Raw genomic sequence first — 20,482 nt, forward strand, 5'->3', positions numbered from 1 at the left:
GGGTTGGAGCTGCCCAAGACCATGGGAACCTACCTCTTGCATCAACATGACCTGGATGTGAGACCTGTACTCAAAGGAGATCACTTTGGAACTTTAAAATTTAAAATTTGACTACTCCACTGGATTTCAGACTTGCATGGGCTTTGCAACTCATTTATTTTAGCCAGTTTCTCCCATTTGGAATGGTTGTATTTACCCAATACCTGTACCCCCACTGGATCTAGGTAGTAACTAGCTTGATTTTGATTTTGCAGGCTTATAGGTGGAAGGGACTTGCCTTGTCTCAGATGAGACTTTGGACTGTGGACGTTTGGGTTAATGCTGAAATCAGTTAAGAATTTGGGGAACTGTTGGGATGCATCATTGATTTTGAAATGTGAGGATATGAGATTTGGAGGGGCCAGGGGCAGAATGATATGGTTTGGCTGTGTTCCCACCAAAATCTCAAGTTGAATTGTATCTCCCAGAATTTGTATCTGTTATGAGAGGGACCCTCATAGGGTCAGCTCCACACACAAAAGCCAATGATACCACAAGATAGCAGCATGCATATGCACAAATGAAGGGGCCAGCTTCAGATGCCCATGTAGTGATGGTGACTTACAGTGGGGATGGTTGGAACTGTGTGATTACACATGGTTATGAGATACTGAGGTTATACCTCAGGAGTATATGAAGCATTGGGATCTGGGGGCAGTAATATTTTATTATTTTTTAAGAAAGTGATCAAATTGGTGGTTTAGAATAATATCTATGACTACATATGTAAAATTATTTGAAGAAAGGCAAGTATAGTTATATTTATTGTTTTATTCGTTATTCAACTAATTAATCTACTGTATCCAATTTTCTGTTGAATCTATTCTTCATTTTATTAGTTTAATATACTATAGTGCTAAATCAAGTTTAGCTTAATTCTGTCTCCTCACATATTTTAAGTTCAGCCCAAATGTTGACCTGTACATAGTGAACTACAACCTAAACGGAGGTGTAAACAGATTATAACCTACTCTCGTTCCCATCACTGAGTTTTGGTCAGTTAAAGAGGGCTAACTGTTCAAACTCTGTTTAAATAAAGCAAACCCCTAAATGTACCCAATATGACTGTTTTTGTATCTCAGTTCAGTTTTCTGTATGTTAGTTTCTTTTTTCTGTTCATAATTCTTCTTCCACTATGTGGCTGTGCTGGAGTCTGCTCGATCCTACCCTGGCTTAGGAGGCTGCCCAATTCACATTTTTGTTTTTGCTCAAATAAAATCTGTTAAATTTAATCTGGCTAAGAAGTTTCTTTTAAAAATAACTTTAAGCCATCTATATAATATTTATTTATTTATTTATTTATTTATTTATTTATTTATTTATTTATTTATTTATTTATTTATTTTGAGACGGAGTCTTGCTCTCTCCCCCAGGCTGGAGTGCAGTGGCGCCATCTCAGCTCACTGCAAGCTCCGCCTCCCGGATTCACGCTATTCTCCTGCCTCAGCCTCCCGAGTAGCTGGGACTACAGGTGCCCGTCACTACGCCCGGCTAAGAAAAAATCGACATAATGCTTTTTTTTTATAGATTCCCGTTATCTATCAGTTGTTTTCATCTTTTTATTTATTTGGGCAATGTTTTATTTTATTTTATTTACGATTCCAATTTTAAATTACTATGTGTACACTGCTGTATAGAATAATTTTGTGTCTCTTTTTTGTGTTTCATTTTCTTTGGACCATGAATTTTATTTTCTTGGCTCTTTGGAAACTTAGTATTTATTTTTGAGACTAGATCTTGTGTAAATAAAGAACGACAGACTCCATATGATATTGGAGTAACCCCTTTCCTCTGGTAAACAAATTAAGTGGTGTCAGGTGTGGGTTGCAGTTTAGTAAGACCCAGTTTATCTCTTATTTATCTCTTTTCTCTAAGTGTATCTTTCCTACGATTTTGTTTATGTGTCTGGCATATATATGGTTTTGCAGAACTAAAGACATTGGGTCAACCAGCACATTGGGTGATCTAGCTATTCTCTGCAATTTTTTTTCTACCCAGATATCCAACTTCCTACTCAATGTAGCCTGAAAATCTGGTTAAGACTTTAACTGGAGAGTTGGTCATATGCTTTGAGTTCAACCCCTTATCCCAAAAGATGCTTATTTCTTTAGTAACATCAAACTCTGGAAGATTTCTCTTTGCCTTTGGAGAATTTTTTTGTGTAACGCAATGTCCTACAGAGTTTCAGAACTCAATGAATGTAACATGAGGAAATCAGCCATGCATTTGAGGACCCTCAATTTACAATGTTTTTCACTCTAATCCCTCTCTTCCACAAAGATGTTTTGAGATTTTTTTTTCCTTACCTCAAATTTGAATACCTAAGAGTCTTGAGTTTTCAGTAAAAGAAGTGAAGACTTGTGCAATAAGCCTGAGCACATGTGCGTACACACACACACACACACACACACACACAAACACACAGTCAAACATAAATTAAATCCTGGACACTTCCAACAAAAAGATCCATTTTAAGAAGACATATAAGGAAAATGTTTTTTTTTTTTTTCTTAGTATGATTTAGGGGTGACAAAACTTTTGGCTGAGTCTGTGAATTAACTCAATTTATTCTTGAAGTAACAATGTTTCTAGTAAAGAAAATCCAAATAGCAGAAACCATCTTTCTTATCTGAAGGATATGCTAGAAATAATGGTATATGGTGGCATCACAATTACCCTAATTGCTATCAATGGTAGTATAAGGAAGGGGAAGTATACACAAAGCACAAAGTATTGGGTGATCAAAGAAATTTGACAATTAATTGCTTTAGTAAAAATGGTAATTACAAAGATGATGGTGGCATGTTGTAGCAAATCCTACAACCTTGGAAAATTTACAAGGGGAAAGGAAAAATGAAAGTCTTGAATTCTCGACTAATATTTTAGGTGGGAAATAGTCTTTATTTTAATTTAAGGAATTTCTATCTCCTTTTGCATCAGGTCAGATAGAGCTAAGGATTAATACAACAAAATAAAATCTATTAACCTACAAAAATAAATAAAAACAATGTCCATGAACTGCTATAGGGTGATTTCCAGAATATATTTTTAACAAAAAATAATGAAGACATTGTCAGAGTTCTGTAATGAAAATTAAGGGAGGCTGGGCATTTTCTGTATAATGTCACAGAGAGGAAATACAATAAACGCTAAGATGATCCATTAGATTTGACAATTAGGAAGCCATTTGGTAAATGTTAGAAAGAATTAAGAAGAAGAAAAGGAAAGATGTAAAATAAAAGAAGAGATTCAAAATGTCCCTGAAAGTATTGCTTCATCATTTTGTCCAAGGTTTATGCCAGAAATAACGTATGATAACCTTGTTTAATTAAATTTTTTTAATGTTAATACAAGTTAAGGAGGGAACAGTGAAACAAAACAAAACAAAATGAAGAAAAAATAAAGCAAACAGGAAAATCCCAAACGATACCTTAAATTAATCTTTTTACAACAGGATTTGTTTTAGCTTTCTTTGTTTCTCTGTGCTGAAATGTGATTATTTTGCAGGAAACCATGTACAGGGCTAGATTAATTCTCTAAAGGCCTTACACTGGAAATCCTTTCAGGATTTTTTAGTCATTTTCTCACGCACTGTGTGCTTTGCCTGAGCCCATTGTTTGAAATGTCTATTGCTCTTCAGGTCACAGAGGAACAATTCTTTCAAAGTGGGCATGCTGGCTTAGCCCGTGGAGAGGAAAGTTGACAGAAGACGTTCAATTACTGTGAATTTAAAACAGAAAGGTTGTCTTTCTAAAGTCACAGTTATGTTCAACTAAAATGTATCCACATCTCAAAAATGACTTTTTCCCGTTTTAAATTTGCAATCATTGCTATCCTGCTGTTTTCCCAGGGGCTAAGCCAGTGTTACTGAAGGTGTGTTCCCCTCTGCTGTGACTGGAGTAACCATGAACACTTCACATGTGCTCTCCACAAGTGAACCCAGATCTGCAGAGAAAAAAAGATCTTCAATTATGATCCCTGAAATAAAGGCTGCTGATGAATTTAGAAAGAAAATAGATGATGGATGATGATAGAGAGAGAGAGAGAGAGAGAGAGACAAAAAGAGGAGAGTAAATGAGAAAATACTATCTGAAGAATTAATCAGGGCAGAAAATACTGAGGAGTTTTATCATCAAATCAGGAACATCTCTAGTAGTGGAGGCAAAAAATTTTAGAAAGACAGATGAACCAGAACTGTCTCAGGCAAACCAGAGAACATACCCAATCTATAGTTGGTGATGAATGCATATAAGCTCAATTGGCAAAAATAATGCAAGAGGTTAATTTTTCAAAAGTGATTTAGCATATCTAGGGTAAGGCTGGGGATTGGGTTGAAATCTACCTATAGCTACTGTCCACAGTTTCAGAGTGTGTCATTTAAGATTTTTTAGTCTCTTGCAGAAATTATTGATAGTTGTGGCAGATCATTTCAAGATCTTATTTGAAAATAATAATTTTCAAATTCCTCTAATTGTCACTTCATTCTGGGGCCTCTAACAGTTTTGTGAGTAAACATCTTAAATCGTGTCCCACCATGACCACAATCCCTGCCTCTTTCGGTGGAATTGCTAAAACCATTAAAGCCTCAGCTCAAGGGAAGGATTCTTTTTGTTATTCAATTTATTGAAAAGGAAGAAGCTTCATTAGCATATTAGTAAAATGAAACTTCTTAAACTTAGTAAAATGAAACTTCAGTCTGTGTCCCTAGGGGCCAAGGGAGAACTTATTATTAGGATATATACCTAAGATGATATCTTTTTTGGAGAGTTAATATCAAGCTATAAGTAGCATATATCTCTGATAAGTTCTTTTCTTTCTTTTCTTTTTCCTTGTTTTCTCCTTTCTTTTCTACCCCTTCACTTTTCTTTCCTTTTCCATTTCTTCATTTTGTTTTCCTTACTTTTTCATACTTTACTTTGCTTTTATAACATTGACACAGAGTCCTGGTATTTCAGGGGCTTTTTTCTGTGTTCATCTGCATATTTCAGGAAAACTCAGCTGAGCCCTCAAGAATGTTACCTGTATCTTAAGTTAGTCAGTTTCATTTTCTTACCATAGAAGTCAGCATTGGTTACTAAGCCTAAAATTCTACTATTTTTCCCTTACTTAAGTTCTGGCTGAGCTAATACTACATTTTATATTTAGGAGAAGTACATTACAGTAAAACATTCTGTATCTTATCATATATACTTCATAGTGACAGATGTAAATAATTCTGGTCTACCAAAAAAACTCTGCTTTTTAAAAGAAAATATTGTCTATATTAGCCTCTTTAATATGGGCAATTCCAGATGAAAGGTATTGTATTATAAAATTATTATTTAACTGAGGTGTAGACTGAATCAATTACTTTTTGTTACCCTCCCCCAACACAAACACTTAATGCATATCATTTTTGAAGTGCAATTTCTTGTATTCTTACTCATACGACTTCAAAGTTCAGGGAATGACTGTTTCCTCCTACTTAATATTATCTTAATTTGAAGTTCCTCCAGCAATCCTTTTCATATTTCTTGTTGATTTCTTCCTATTTTCTTTTAAAATTGCCTGAGTTTTTTTTCTACTTAGTTTGTCTGTCTAAACCCATAAGAAGTATTAATTACTTCTTCTTTCTGTTGATTCTCTACCTGTAAAATTAAGAGGTTTATTTCAACAGTTTACTAGATCTCATCTCCTGAGGAGATGCATCAGGATGAACTCTGAAATACTTCCTCTTTCAATTGTGTGCTGACTTCTGCCACTGTATATAAGTCAGGACCTCCATAGTAAATAGATGTCAGACTTAAGTTAGGATAATTCAATATTAATTAACAAAGGGATTATTTTTTTGGACCCCAGTTTGTGTACACAAACTGCGTCGCAAGGGGCAGTGGAATACCCAGTATTACAAATAAGAGACGTTAGTGCACTTGAACTTAAATGGAATAAGAGAAGGAGTAATTACCAGAAATTGAAAAGATTGAGTGATGCTGCTGATTCCCCAAGGCCCAAAGGAATGAAGGCACGGGCCAGTTAATTAAACCCTGCAGAGTTGCATGGATGGGACCAACTCAAGAGGAGCTATGAGCTTCGAAAGAAGTCTGTGGGCCACCTAAAGAGTGCAAGGAGAAAAAGCCAACGTACTAGACACTTCATTTTCACTAATGACTATCTCCTTCCTTCTGATCTCTTCCTTGAGCTCTTTATTGACTGAATCAAAACAAAACAAAACTGGAGGACATAGGAGTTCCTTCATACGGCATATATGAGTTTTATGAGAAGAGCAGATTGGAGAAAATTGGAGAGTGGTTCTGAGGGAGAAATGGAAAATGCCTGAAGTGATCTAGTCTTTTATTCTCCAGTACCCACTCTACCACTTGTGTAGTGAAAAGTTTATGTTTCAATCACAGAAGATCCACAAATGACCATCAAGGGAAAAAGCAAATTGCAGGGTAATAGAAAATGCATTGTATTAAAAACTTGAAGTCTACAGTATTAGTGTCAGCAGGAATTCTTACTTTATTTAAAAAAAAAAAGTCCTATGGTTTGAGGTGATGTTATAAGAGATGCTATAGTTGTACATAAGTCATTCAGTAAGCGAGCAAACAGAAACACCAACAGAACCATTATGAAAATGATGCAAATCCACACCAGGAACATATGTGTGCTCTGGTATCAATAAAGTGCTATGTGTCTGTGGGATCAAAGGATCAAACATACTGAACCTACCGCTGGGGAGACAGGTGATCTCCTCAGAGAATGGTGAAGTATTATGGACTCAGCATTAGCTTTTGCTATTGGCAGATTGAATGCACAACACACATAATAATCAGATCATCATTTGTGAAAGGAAGTTCATGTTGTTGAGTCCATGCCTAACTCCTTTGCTGCTGCTCTAGCTACTTTATATATGAGCTTCCTGAGCAAATGCTGGAAGAATGGTCATTTCATCCAGCTGATCACTGGTAGCCTCTACTATGATGAATATCCTCTTGTGGGTAATTATTTGGGATGTGAATATCTTCATACTTCGTGCCGATTTTGAAAATTGTCATCTTCATGGTCTTTCCCAGATCTGTGTTACCAATTTTCTATCTTTTTACATGTTTCTAACTGAGCAACCAATTTATGGGACCATAAGCCACTGTGAATCTATAACTCAAGCCATCTCTTCTTTCACACTAGATAACAAACCGAATGTACCTTCAAAATTGTGCCACTTGTGAAACTTTTCTTTCAACACGGAAGTATAAGGTCAGTGCTCGGTGGAGTGGTAGTGTGAAAGTCATCAACGTCAACCTGGTCTAGCATACCATGCAGGCTTACTCATTAACCATGTCACTGCATTTTCCTCCTATGCTCAGTGAGGAAATAACTCTAGATGTTTTGTGCTATGATTCTTCTTTGGGATTTTTCAGATTCTCCTAGAATATATCTCTCTGCCTTAATATTTCAGTATTTTTGGATCTTTGGCATATGATCCAAGTAGTAAGCTAGCTTGTAATTCAGTCTGGACCTGCTGTAAAAATCTCTGCTCTAGGTTTCAATCATACTGGCATCCATAAGAGTTATTTTAAAAATGGGCAGAGAATAATGATCACGTGTATAATATGTTGCCACCAATACCTAAGAGGTCTCATCAAGCACTCTACCTCCTTCTTTTGATGGGCAGTATAAAGTCAAGCAAGTTTTCAGGCACTTTAATGGGTATATACTTACATGCTCCATACTGCTTAGATTCTTAGAAATTTTACCAATATGGTAGGATTTAAATTTTTAGCGCTTATTTACCAAACTTTTGGAAACATATCTAACAGCGAGGTAGTTAGGATTCTTGGTACTTACTGCTTACTATATCACCTCACATAACACTCGCATAACATCATTAATGTAATGGATAGGTAAGGTGTTATAAAAGATATTAAGCTGATCAAAAGTGCTCCAGATAGTTGTACAACACAAAGAAATAGCAAAGCAGTAAACATATGCTATTTTCCTTATTACATAAATGCAAAATTCTTCTGGTTTTCCTTACTTACAGGAATATGACCAATAGTATTTGGCAGGCCTGTAGCCACACACCAGGTGTCAGCATTATGAGGATTTTCCCCAATAAAATATTGTATTCAGGAGAGCACTGTAACTGGCATCACCACCTCATTACGTTTACGAAAATCTGCTATCAACTTCTCAGGTACATTGGACTTTTTCACAGGCCAAGCAGGTGATAAAATGGAGATGTGATGGGAGTCACCATCCATGCATCTTTCAGATCTTTGATGGTGGCTATGTGCTCTACACTTACCCTAGTGAAGCTGTACTGTTTTTAATTTACCATTTTTGATGATGGTTGACAGAACTTCCAGTGCTTTTATGTTCTCCTGCCTGCCATAATGATTCTAAATTCACAAGTCAGGAAAACAATATGACATGTCTGTCAGTTAATATCTATTTCTTATCTTCTGTCTTAAATTGGGATATAAATCACAGGATAGCTACGAAATAATACTACATCCTCTTGAAGCCAGACTTTTTTTTACAGCACAAGTTATGAAAGAAACTGTGTTGAACACAGTCAAAGGTGCCCTCCAGTGAGCCCACCATACTTCCCTTTCTTGGAATTGTGTAAAATCTGCAACTTGCTTGTAACCAATTAGGTATGGCAAAGATAGTAGGAAACAACTCCTTGATTATCTCACATTATGTGGCAAAGGAGAAAAATATATTCAGATGTAATTAAGGTCTCTAATCAGTTAACTTGGAACAACAAAAGAGAGAAGAGACTTCAAGGAGCAGAACTTTCCATTGTTAGCTTTTAAGGAGTAAGCTGCCATGAATTCTATGGGTCATGATAAAATGACATCTGCCAACAAGGTGAGAGAACTTGCAAGCAGATACTTATCTGGTAGGACATCCATATAAGACTAGAGCTCAGCCAAAAAAGCTTGATTTCAGCCTTATAAGACGCCAGAGAACCTAGAACTCAGCTAATTTATTCACCAACTTCTAACCTGTAGAAACTGTGAGATGATAGAAGGATATTATTTTAAGCCACGATTTTAATGTAATTGGTTTCACAGCACAGAAAGCTAATATAAGAAGTACTTTTTACTATAATCCTAGAGCAAGATTACCCGATTGCAGTACTTTGAGATTTTGGACCAGATAATTCTTTCTTGTTAGGGATTATCCTGTGCATTATAAAACATTTAGGAACATCTCCAACCTCTATACATTAAATGTCAGTAGCACTCACTGTCCTAGTTGTGACAACTAAAAAATATCTCTAGAGATTTACAGATGTCTCCTGGAGGACAAAAATCATCCCAGTTTCAGAACCATTGGCATGGAGGCAACAAAAAGTGGCAGAGATTTATCTATGCCCAAATCATCAATCTCTTGTGAGGCTGTGAGGCAGTCATCGGCAGTGTAGTTATTAAACGCTTTTTATTTTGTTTATTTATTTTTTGGTAGCTAGAGGGGTTCTTGCATCAGCAAATAAGCATCAGAGAAATTTAAAAAGTCAACGTTATCAGCATCATTCGTATCTGTCTGCACATCTCTATGCTTCAGGAACCTAATCCTTACCCAACAGTGCCTTTACTTCTGGATTATAGAAAAAAATATGAGGGATTGAACAGTTTTCGGAGTTGAAACCATATAATTTTCATGAGAAATCCTGGGGTTGGTTCTTAGCCATGCCTGTGATGTGGTATTGTGATTGCAGAAGATGAAAGATTCCTCCAAACTGCAAATGAGGCATTCTGATTCTCTGTATATTTTCTTACATGTATGTTTCCAGATTTTTATTTCCCTTACTTTCTCTCTATATATTTTCTAGAGGTGCTAAAGGAACCAAAGAGATACCCAATCTTTCTAATGATGAAATGTCACAGCCATTCCCAATGCCATATCTTCCCCCCACCTGTGATTCATCCCATGCCATCACCAGTAATAATTGGTATCATCATGATAATGATGTCAGTTCCCTTCTAAAGAAGGTCATTCTTGTACTCCTCAAATATATAAGCAACATATTCTCAAAATCCTATGCTAAGTGTGTATTTCGTTGACAACATTTCTTGAAATCTGTCAGATGTCCAAAAGGTATCTTAAATTATATACTCAAATTAGACTAATTCAAAACATTGTTTAACATGGAAACTATGTACAAAGATATGTATAGGACAGAGGGAAAACAGAAAGGGTACAGAAACCCAGGCTAGTGAAAGTGCAAATTTAATAATCCTAGGTCCAAGTGGATGAGAAGAGAAAGTGAAAACTGAAAACTGGAAGGAGAGTACTGTTGTTGCCATTTCTTTCTTTTTTCTTTCATTTTAATTTTTCTCTACTTTTTCTTAATGATGTTGACTTTAAGATATTAAGTGATTTGGTACAATGCTTCTCAACATTTTTTTTTTCTGGTCTTTTCTTGTGATTAGATTGAGATCACGCATTCTTGACAAGAATCCAAAAAAAAAGTGATGTTTCATTCTTCTCAGTGCATAATATCAGGGAATATACGATGCCCATAAGTTTAATTTCCTTGTTTTTAAGTCTAATATACTCGCTTTAAATTTTCTGTTTATCTGTAAAATTAAGAATTTTATTTTTATAATTAATTGTTATCATCTGGGAAATGCTTTAAAACTGCAAATATCTTATTTCTCATTATAGTTTTACTTGTTAATTTTAACATCCATTGATGATTATTTTATTTACTTATTTATTTTTAATTTTTTTAAATTTTACTTTAAGTTCTGGGATACATGTGTAGAACGTGCAGGTTTGCTACATAGGTGTACATGTGCCATGGTGGTTTGCTGCACCTGTCAACCTGTCGTCTAGGTTTTAAGTCCTGTATACATTATGTATTTGTCCTAATGCTCTCCCTCCACTTGCCCCCAACACCCTGACAGGACTTGGTGTATGATATTCACCTCCCTGTGTCCATGTGTTCTCACTGTTCAACTCCCACTTATGAGTGAGAACATGCAGTGTTTGGTTTTCTGTTCCTGTGTTAGTCTGCTGAGAATGATGGTTTCCAGCTTCATCCATGTCTCTGCAAAGGACATAAACTCATTCTTTTTTATGGTTGCATAGTATTCCATGGTGTATGTGTGCCCCATTTTCTTTATCCAGTCTCTCATTGATGAGCATTTACATTGGTTCCAAGTCTTTGCTATTGTAAATAGTGTGGCAATAAACATATATGCATGTGTCTTTATTGTAGAATTATTTATAATCCTTTGGGAATATACCTAGTAATGAGATCGCTGGGTCAGATGGTATTTCTGGTTCTAGATCCTTGCGGAATCTCCACACTGTCTTCCACAATGGTTGAATTAATTTACACTCCCACCAACATGGTAAAAGCATTCTTATTTCTCCACAGCCTCATCAGTATCTGTTGTTTCCTGACTGTTTAATAGTCACCATTCAGACTGGCGTGAGATGGTATCTCATTGTGGTTTTGATTTGCATTTCTCTAATGACCAGTGATGACGAGCCTTTTTTCATATATTTGTTGGCCACATACATGTCTTTTTTTGAGAAGTGTCTGTTCACAACCTTTGCCCACTTTTTGATGGGGTTGTTTGTTTTCTTGTAAATTTAAGTTCCTTGTAGATTCTGGATATTAGACCTTTGTTAGATAGGTACATTGCAAAAATTTTCTCCCATTATGTAGGTTGCCTGTTCACTATGATGACAGTTTCTTTTGTTGTGCAGAAGCTCTTTAGTTTAATTAGATTCCATTTGTCAAGTATGGATTTTGTTGCAATTGCTTTTGGCATTTTTGTCATGAAGTCTTTGCCCATGCCTATGTCCTGAATGGTATTGCCTAGGTTTTCTTCTAGACTTTATTTGGTTTTGGGTTTTACATTTAAGTCTTTAATCCATCTTGAGTTAATTTTTGTGTAAGGTGTAAAGAAGGGATCTGGTTTTTGTTTTCTGCATATGGCTAGCCAGTTTTCCCAGCACCATTTATTAAATAGGGGATCCTTTCTCCATTGCTTGTTTTTGTCAGGTTTGTCAAAGATCAGATGGTTGTAGATGTGTGGTCTTATTTCTGAGGTCTTCGTTCTGTTCCATTGGTCTATATATCTATTTTGGTACCATTACTATGCTGTTTTGGTTACTGTAGGCTTGTAGTATGGTTTGAAATCAGGTAGTGTGATGCCTCCAGCTCTGTTCTTTTTGATTAAGATTGTCTTGGCTATATGGGCTCTTTTTTGGTTCCATATGAAATTGGAAGTATAAAGTAGGTTTTTCTAATTCTGCATAGAAAGTCAATGGTAGCTTGATGGAATAGCATTGAATCTATCGATTACTTTGGGAAATATGGCCATTTTCACAATATTGATTATTTCTCTCCATGAACATGAAACTTTTTTCCATGTATTTGTGTCCAGTCTGATTTTCTTGAGCAGTGCTTCATAGTTCTCCTTGAAGAGGTCCTTCACATCCCTTGTAAGTTGGATTCCTAGGTATTTTATTCTCTTTGTAGCAGTTTTGAATGGGAGTTCACTGATGATTTGGCTCTCTGCTTATCTATTTTTGGTGTATAGGAATGCTTGTGATTTTTGCACATTGATTTTGTATCCTGAGACTTTGCTGAATTTGCTTAGCTTAAGGAGTTTTTGGGCTGAGACAACGGGGTTTTCTAAATATACAATCACATCATCTGCAAACAGAGACAAATTGACTTCCTCTCTTCCTATTTGAATACCCTTTATTTATTTCTCTTGCCTCATTGTCCAGGCCAGAACTTCCAAATAGCCTCTCATTATAGTTTTAGTTGTTAATTTTAACATCCATTGATGATTATTGCCTACAACATTTATATTACGTAGCATTTATCTAATGGTGATTTTCTAACTTCTTCAGTCTTTTGTCGTGCTTATTTATTCACACTCCATTGTAAGAAATAACTGCTCTTTCACCTCCATGTATTTTTTATCTTATTTTCATTTTTAGTGGAATTGCTTATTTGTTATGTATTTTTTTTCGGTGTTGCTATTTCTAATTATAAAGTTGCAGCGGAGAGTAGAGGTTCCAAGAACTACAGAGGAGAGATTTTTAGAGAGAACTGCAAGGATGACTATTACTAGAAGGGCTCAGCAGTCCTGAGGTAACTCTGCAAAGAGGGAGTTGGGAAAAATGTCCTACCCTCAAGTTTCTTCTCTCTGACATCCATCAGTGTTTTTATTAATAGAAACACACTGGAAGTCAGAAAACTAGGTACTTCTTTGATGTTATCCATACAGATTAGCCTCCTGGGGCAAGATCAGGGTAAAGGAAAATAGCGAAGGATTCTGGAGGGACAAAGAAGAAATATCACGCAGAGTTAACTTTTAGATATGATAACAGCTAAAATATTTCTATTTTATTACAACAATGCAAGCAAGTCTTTCCTAGGTTTAAATAACTAAAATCTGCACCTTCTGAAGGTAATGTCCTAGTTTTTTTCTTTGGCTATGGTCAGATCATATTTCATTTATGAACAACAGCTTTCTTAAAACCCTATAATGGGAAGTGACCTTTAAAACCTGCTGAATACCATACAAGGTTAAAGATGTGGCAGCTCCAATGCCTTCTTTAAGCCCTAGATACTTTAACAAAACCAAAGACAGCAAGTTTAATGGTACTCTCTTTATCCTAAACCGGACAATTTAAATCCAGAACCTCACACACAAATGTGTCACACACAGAAATCAGTTACCTTTGCATTTAAAGCTCACACTCATCCTTGCTACTACCAAGCTTATACTTAGCTCTGGGTGCCAGATAGCCTTCATGAATACACTGAGATGCCAATGAGAGTGTTGGTCCCAAAGTGAGATTATCTGAAACTTGCTAGGACACCAACCAGCTACATGACTGTCAATGGTCAGAGATTCAAGTTTACTGAAATATAACTATAAAAGAGGTAAGTGCACCTTTCTTTAACAATGGCAGAGTGATACATGATATAAAGAATATATTTAAAAAATGTAATTAGTCTTAGAGTTTATTTCATTGGCTTCTCAAAGCTTGTAGATATAGATAAAAATGTTATCATAAAAGCAAGGTGTTTAACTTTCTCTGTAGACCACTGCAATTTGGGGTGACTTAATAGAAGGCTATGTTTAGAGTCATGAAGGACTTAGTTTAGATCATGTTCTTGGTGTTAGATGATTTTGAACAAGTAGCATGCTTTATCTCAGACTTAGCTTTCTTGTTTGTATGAGAATACTTCCAGGGATCTTTTTTTTAAAGAATTAGAGATGCAATATTTAAAGTAAATGCAGTTAGTAGACATTAAACCATAAAACTACTCTTCTTATACTCATGAAACAATTATATTAACACATTGAGTTAATTAATTCACTGATATTGTTTTTTATTTTTGTCATTGCTTTCTTTTTTTACAATTTTTTAAATTTTTAAGTCACGTTGAATTTTGCATGTGTGCACATTGACATCTATACACCTGTTAATGAAGTGTACTTCAAGGTCTCTAATAGCAAAGTAGCACTGGAACCTACTGAGTCACTGGAACTGTAACCCCTGTAGACTCCCTTAGTCTTCTATTAAATGTTAATTTTTTTATCCTAAAGAAGTAAGATTTTAAAAAATGTAGTTATCTGTAGTCATATAAAATATTAGAGATAATTGTAACAGGAATCACACTTATTGATATAAAATGTGCCCAGCAGTTATTATTCAGCAATATTTTGTTTCATAATGTCCATATACCATCTAAAAACCATACTAAGTTCTGTTAAATATGACAACATTGTATTACTTGTGTTTGGGGAATAAGATGGGAATCTATATATTTGTTTATGTGGTTTTTACAACTACATGGAAGGTAGCTACGAGAAGGCCAGTGGTGTCTCAGAGAAGCATGTGCTACAGTCCAGAGTAAGAGAGGACAGACCACAATAAGGCTGTGAGTGAGGGCTCTCTTCTCTTTCCACTTGGAAGAAATATTTTCATATATTTTGTACACTTTGCAAAAGAAAAAGGAGCTGAATCTCCCACAGTATCGCACAGCAATTTTCTGGCTTGAGTAAGCTGAGTACTAAGGGAATAAGTAAGGCCCCTGAAGAGTATAATATAGAGACATACATTCAGGGAACACATCTACAGCAGCAATGCTGTTAGAGATTTTTACTTCAAACAATTCAATTAGTCCAAACATTAAAATATTAACTAAGACTCCCATTATATAATAGGATTCTTAACAGAAACTTCTTTTTAAAAAATAAATTATTATCAGTGTTAATGCACACAATACTGAAAAAAAAACATAAGCAATTTTTAGAAGATATTGATATTGATTCATGGTCACTTTATAAAATTTTCAACATATGGATTTTCCTTTGAATGAAAACTGTTACTGTTCCACTAGGGTCTCTTGTTTGAACCTCTTCACTTCTTGCTTAGTGGTGTCTCTGGAAGAACCCATTCTTACCAAAAGACTCAGCTACCAGTAGTGATAACCACTGGGCAGACGTAAGGCTTGATTTTGGTTCCTCTGCTGTGCTGTACTTCTCCCTATTTCAGGCTTTTGTACAATTTCTTCCATTTGATCAGAATACTCTTCCTTCCGTCTGGCTAATACTCAGTAACTGATTAATTTATAACTTAAATGTTTCTCCCTCAGGGAAGTCTACCTTAATCCACCAGGCTAACCTGATTCTTCCTTGTGTATTCTCTGGGGCACTTGATAATTTGTCAGTTATAAAACAATGTTCATTTTCCCTTGTTCCTTCTCTATAGATTCTATAACAAGAAGTACGTTCCTTTCCTTTCTATTGTATCTAAGCCCATGTAGCTAACTGCCTTTTGGATATCTCTACTTGGATGTTCAAGGCATCTCACTAATAAAGCCTCCCCTCCATTTGACCCATATTCATATTATCTGCTCCTTTCTCTCCCTTCACCCTCAATTTTTACCTTGCCCTACATTTTCTGTCGTTGAATGTTGCCATAGTCTACTCAGGTTGTGATGTTCCTTTTGGAGTCTTGGAATTTCCTACCATACCACATGGAGGCATCCAATATGTTTTTGGACCCAAGCTTTCCAGGAGAAATGAAAACTTCTAATGACATTTAACATAAAGAGAGGTATCAGTCCATTTTCACACTGTTATAAAGGCATAATTGAAACTGGATGATTTTTTAAAAAAGAAGTTTACTTGGTTCACAGTTCTGCAGGCTGTACAGGCTTCTGTTTCTGGCGAGGCCTCAGGAAACTTATAATCATGGTGGAAGGCAAAGGGGAAGCAAGTACATTTTCAAATGGCCAGCAAGGAAGAGAGAGCAAGCAGGGAGGTGCTATACACTTTCAAACAACCAGATCTCGTAAGAACTCTATCACAATACAGAATTAGGGGGATGGTTCTAAACTATTAGAAACCACCCCCATGATCCAATCACCTCTGACCAGGCCCAACCTCCAATACTGGGGATTACAATTCAACGTGAGATTTGGGTAGGGAAACAGAGCCAACCCCTATCAAGAGATATAACTCTAATCGTTCCTACTTACCTTTATTATTTACGATAGTCTGTCTTATACTTACATATACTAATTCACTAACAAAAATCTTATTTATCATTGTGCTTTATTGCAAATAAATACTTTGCATTTTCTTCATCTGCATTTGATATCATCAGTATTCTGAATTTTGCCAGTCTAATAGGTGTGTAGTGGTGACTTGTTGTTTTAATTTTCATTTTCTTTATGACATGCTATGGAGTATCTTTTGACATACTTACTTGCATTTTATGGGGAAGTTGTGGTCATTTTAACAATTTTAGGTATTGTCAAACTTTTGTAATTCTTAAAAGTTCAATGCATTTTTCTTCAAAAGAAAAAAAGAGTTATTTCAATGCCTTCTTGCAAACTTCTTTATCTCACAGTAGAGGAACATTACAAAACTGTCAAAAAAATTATCCACACAAATTATTCTGGGATCATTGAACTCCTGAGAGAATTAGAGTGTTTACTCAATTCATGTCTACAAACAACACCCAGATTATTTATATCTCATGGGAAGCTTTTGAAATTATCTATGGATAATTTAGCAATTACATTGGCACAACATTATCACCCAAAGTCCACAGCTGACCTTAGGTTTCCCTCTTGTTGTACATTCTGTTGGTTTTGACCAACATATAAGGACATATATCCACCATTATAGTATCATACAAAGTAGTTTCACCACTGAAAAAATCCTCTGTGCCGTGCCTGTTCAGCCCTTCCTTCCTCTAACTTCTGAGAACTACTGATCTTTTTACTGTCCTCATAGTTTTGCCTTTCAGCCTTTTCAGATTGGCTTCTTTCATTCAGTAATATGCATTTAAGGATCCTTCATGTCTTCTCATAACTTGATAGCAAAAATCCATTTTGGCAAATACTAGGGAGCTCAACTGCTGGATCATATGGTAAGGGTAGGTTTAGGGTAGGTTTAGTTTAGTAATAAACTATCAAACAGTCTTCCAAAGTGGCTGCACCATTGTTTATTCCAACCAGCAATGAATGAGACCTCCTGTTTTTCCACATCTTTACCTGTATTTGGTATTGTCAGTATTCTGAAATTTGGCCATTCTAATAGGTGTGTATCTTGTTGTTTTACTTTACATTTTCTTTATGACATGCTATGGAGTATCTTTTGATATGTTTACTTGCCATCTCCATATCTTCTTTGATGAAGTATCTGTTAAGGTCTTTGGCCCATTTTTTAATTGAGTAGGTCATGTTCTTTCTGCCAATATTACTCATTAGTTATTGCATGTTGTCTACTTTGTTCCATTAGAGCCCTTCACATATTAAACGTAGTTGCTTTAAATTCACAGTCTGATAATTCTGGTATTCTGGCCATATTTGAGTCTGGTTCTGATGCTTAAAATTACATTTTGTACTTTTCAGTATGCCTCATAATTTCTTTTGGCTGAAAAGACATACTAGGTGAAAGGAATTTCAGTAAATAGGCTTTTAGTAACATATTGGTAAGATGTGAGAGGAGAAAAAATGTTCTATAGTTTTGTAATCACGTCTCAATCTTTTGATGAGCCTGTGACCCTAGATTGTGAATCTCACAAGTACCTCTCAGTTTATTCCCTTTCCTTAGGTGAGACAGGATGGCTAGCATGGGCTGAAATTGAGTATTTCCCTTACTTCAGGTGAGTTAGACACACATAAAACCCCAATAGGTTAGATTCTGGTAAATAGTTAATACGTTAAGAGAAGGCCTTATTGAGAAGAACAGAATGTTTTGGCATATTTCAAAATGTTACTTGCCCCCTATTCCTGCTTGAAGCAGATGATTTGTCTCTGATATTCACTGTGAGAACATGGTAGAACGAAACTTTGCATTTGAAGTGTAGTTTGACAAGTAGGACTCTTTCAGAATGAACCCAGGAGCATATTCTGTTACCTGAACAATGAGTCAACAGTGACCTGAGGCTCACTAGTCAATAGAAACGTGCCCTCAAACTCTGCTCTTCTAGGGTTGAGTGCTTTCCTTCTCCTGGCAGGAGGTGTTGTTCCTGAAGTCAGCTTCCCACAGATACCTAGGTATTCCAGGTAATGGGCAACTGTATTTCTTAGGCAACAATTCTAAATAGCTAGAATTGCAACTCAGAATGATTGATTTCCCAGTAATCTTGTCATCCCTCTACTGAAAAAGTTGCTTTCTAAAATTGTGAGGATTATAGAGTATCCCTTCTACTGTTCAAAATGAAATACTCCACTGCATATCTAGAAAGTGTCATCGTCATGCGTGCTTCTCCATAGGATTAAAAGAGGGCCAGAAGGAAATGTATTTTCTCTCCTTATCGAACACTTACCTAGTACATTTCCCTCAGTAAAACACATTCTTTAGTGCATGCCATGTGTTTTGGAATTACTCTGATGTATGATATATGGTGAGCACAAAGAGGCCCACTTTGCAGAGTACTTATTCATACTTACTCTTACTCATTCTAGGATATCTGTTCTGCCAGGACTGCCATAGATACAGTCCTTTCTTGTTTGTTGCTAGTTTCTTCTTTTATTCTGTTTCCCCCTTCCTTTCATAAAATCCCTTCCCCTCCAAAAACATAATAACAATAAACTTTTTTTCTAACATGTTAATGAAAGAGAAATAAGCAAGGTTGCCTCTAACCCAGAGTATCATGCATGAAGTTAACTCTATCCTTTCTAGAAAAATTCTAGTCAAAAGCTCAGGTCAGGTATCTGGAAAATATCCAAAATTGTTACTAATACTTGTAAACATATTTAAAAAAAAAAACCCTTCTCCTTTTATTCATATAGAAAAATGTGGTTTCAGTTCAACAAGTTTTCTATGTATATATTCTCAGTAATCAAATGTTCAAGTAAATTCTTACTATGACTTTTCATTCAATTCAAAACCTTACAATGATAATATATGTAATATACAGAGAGAGCAGAGTATGCTACAGTACTGCATATCACATATACCATGTACTCTGTACCATACTATGTAATTTATTATAGTATAAATGTAATTTATATATATATAGGACCAAAGTTTGGGTGCAGGAGTACGCACATGACTCAAGAAAATAGAATTTGATATGTTTTGAGGACATTGACTTGGGAAGTGCAAGACTGGAATTTCTCTTTTCTTATGAGAAGGACAGCTATAAGCATAATGTAAGCCCAGTGCCTGAAGAATACTTTCCAGCCATGGGCAGAGTTTTTTCAAGGGATGAATTCAATATAACTGAAAGCAAAGGTGAAAATGTGAGTAAGAAACAGTATGACACCCTCTTATAGTGATGATAGCAAATATATTTTATTTTTAGTTTGCTTTAATTGTATTGTAGTTTTAAAAAGTAAGTTTAAGTTTGTTTTATGACATTTAAAGCTGAATGACTTCTGATTAATTATCTTTCTTCTATAATGTGATGTATATTTCTTCTCTACAAATCAGAATTCTATTTTGGCCTAGTTCACTTCTTAAGAGGTAAATAGGGTATTTATAAGGCTCCTGATGGGAAAAAATACTTGACAATCTCAAGAAATAAATTGAAAACAATTATTAAAGAGACAACTTATGGAAGTGTGGTCATGGTCAGAGAAACCAACAAGATATGAGAAAGCTGTTGGGAATGAGGAACAATAGAAAACTTGTCCTACCCCCTGGACCCCAGAAGGGCAAAGAGGGGGAATTTTATTAGAAGGTGGTGAAGGCTGTGGCATGGGGAAAACCTGTGAAACTTTCTCCTGCATGAGCAGAGGCCGATTAAATTACATCTCACTATACTTTTTAGGCAGCGTGATAATTAAACAACCCAACTTCTACCATAATCAGTGTGTACTTCTCTAAAATAACAAGTATGGAAGAATATGCCTCTGTATATTAAATTTTAATTTCTATTATGTTGGTTTGCCATAAATTGATTCAGTGTGGTAGAAGCATTCTTTATCATCTCTCCCTTTACA

The sequence above is a fragment of the Colobus angolensis genome, unplaced genomic scaffold (assembly GCF_000951035.1).
Source record: "Colobus angolensis palliatus isolate OR3802 unplaced genomic scaffold, Cang.pa_1.0 Scaffold326, whole genome shotgun sequence".
Taxonomy (NCBI): Eukaryota; Metazoa; Chordata; class Mammalia; order Primates; family Cercopithecidae; genus Colobus; species Colobus angolensis.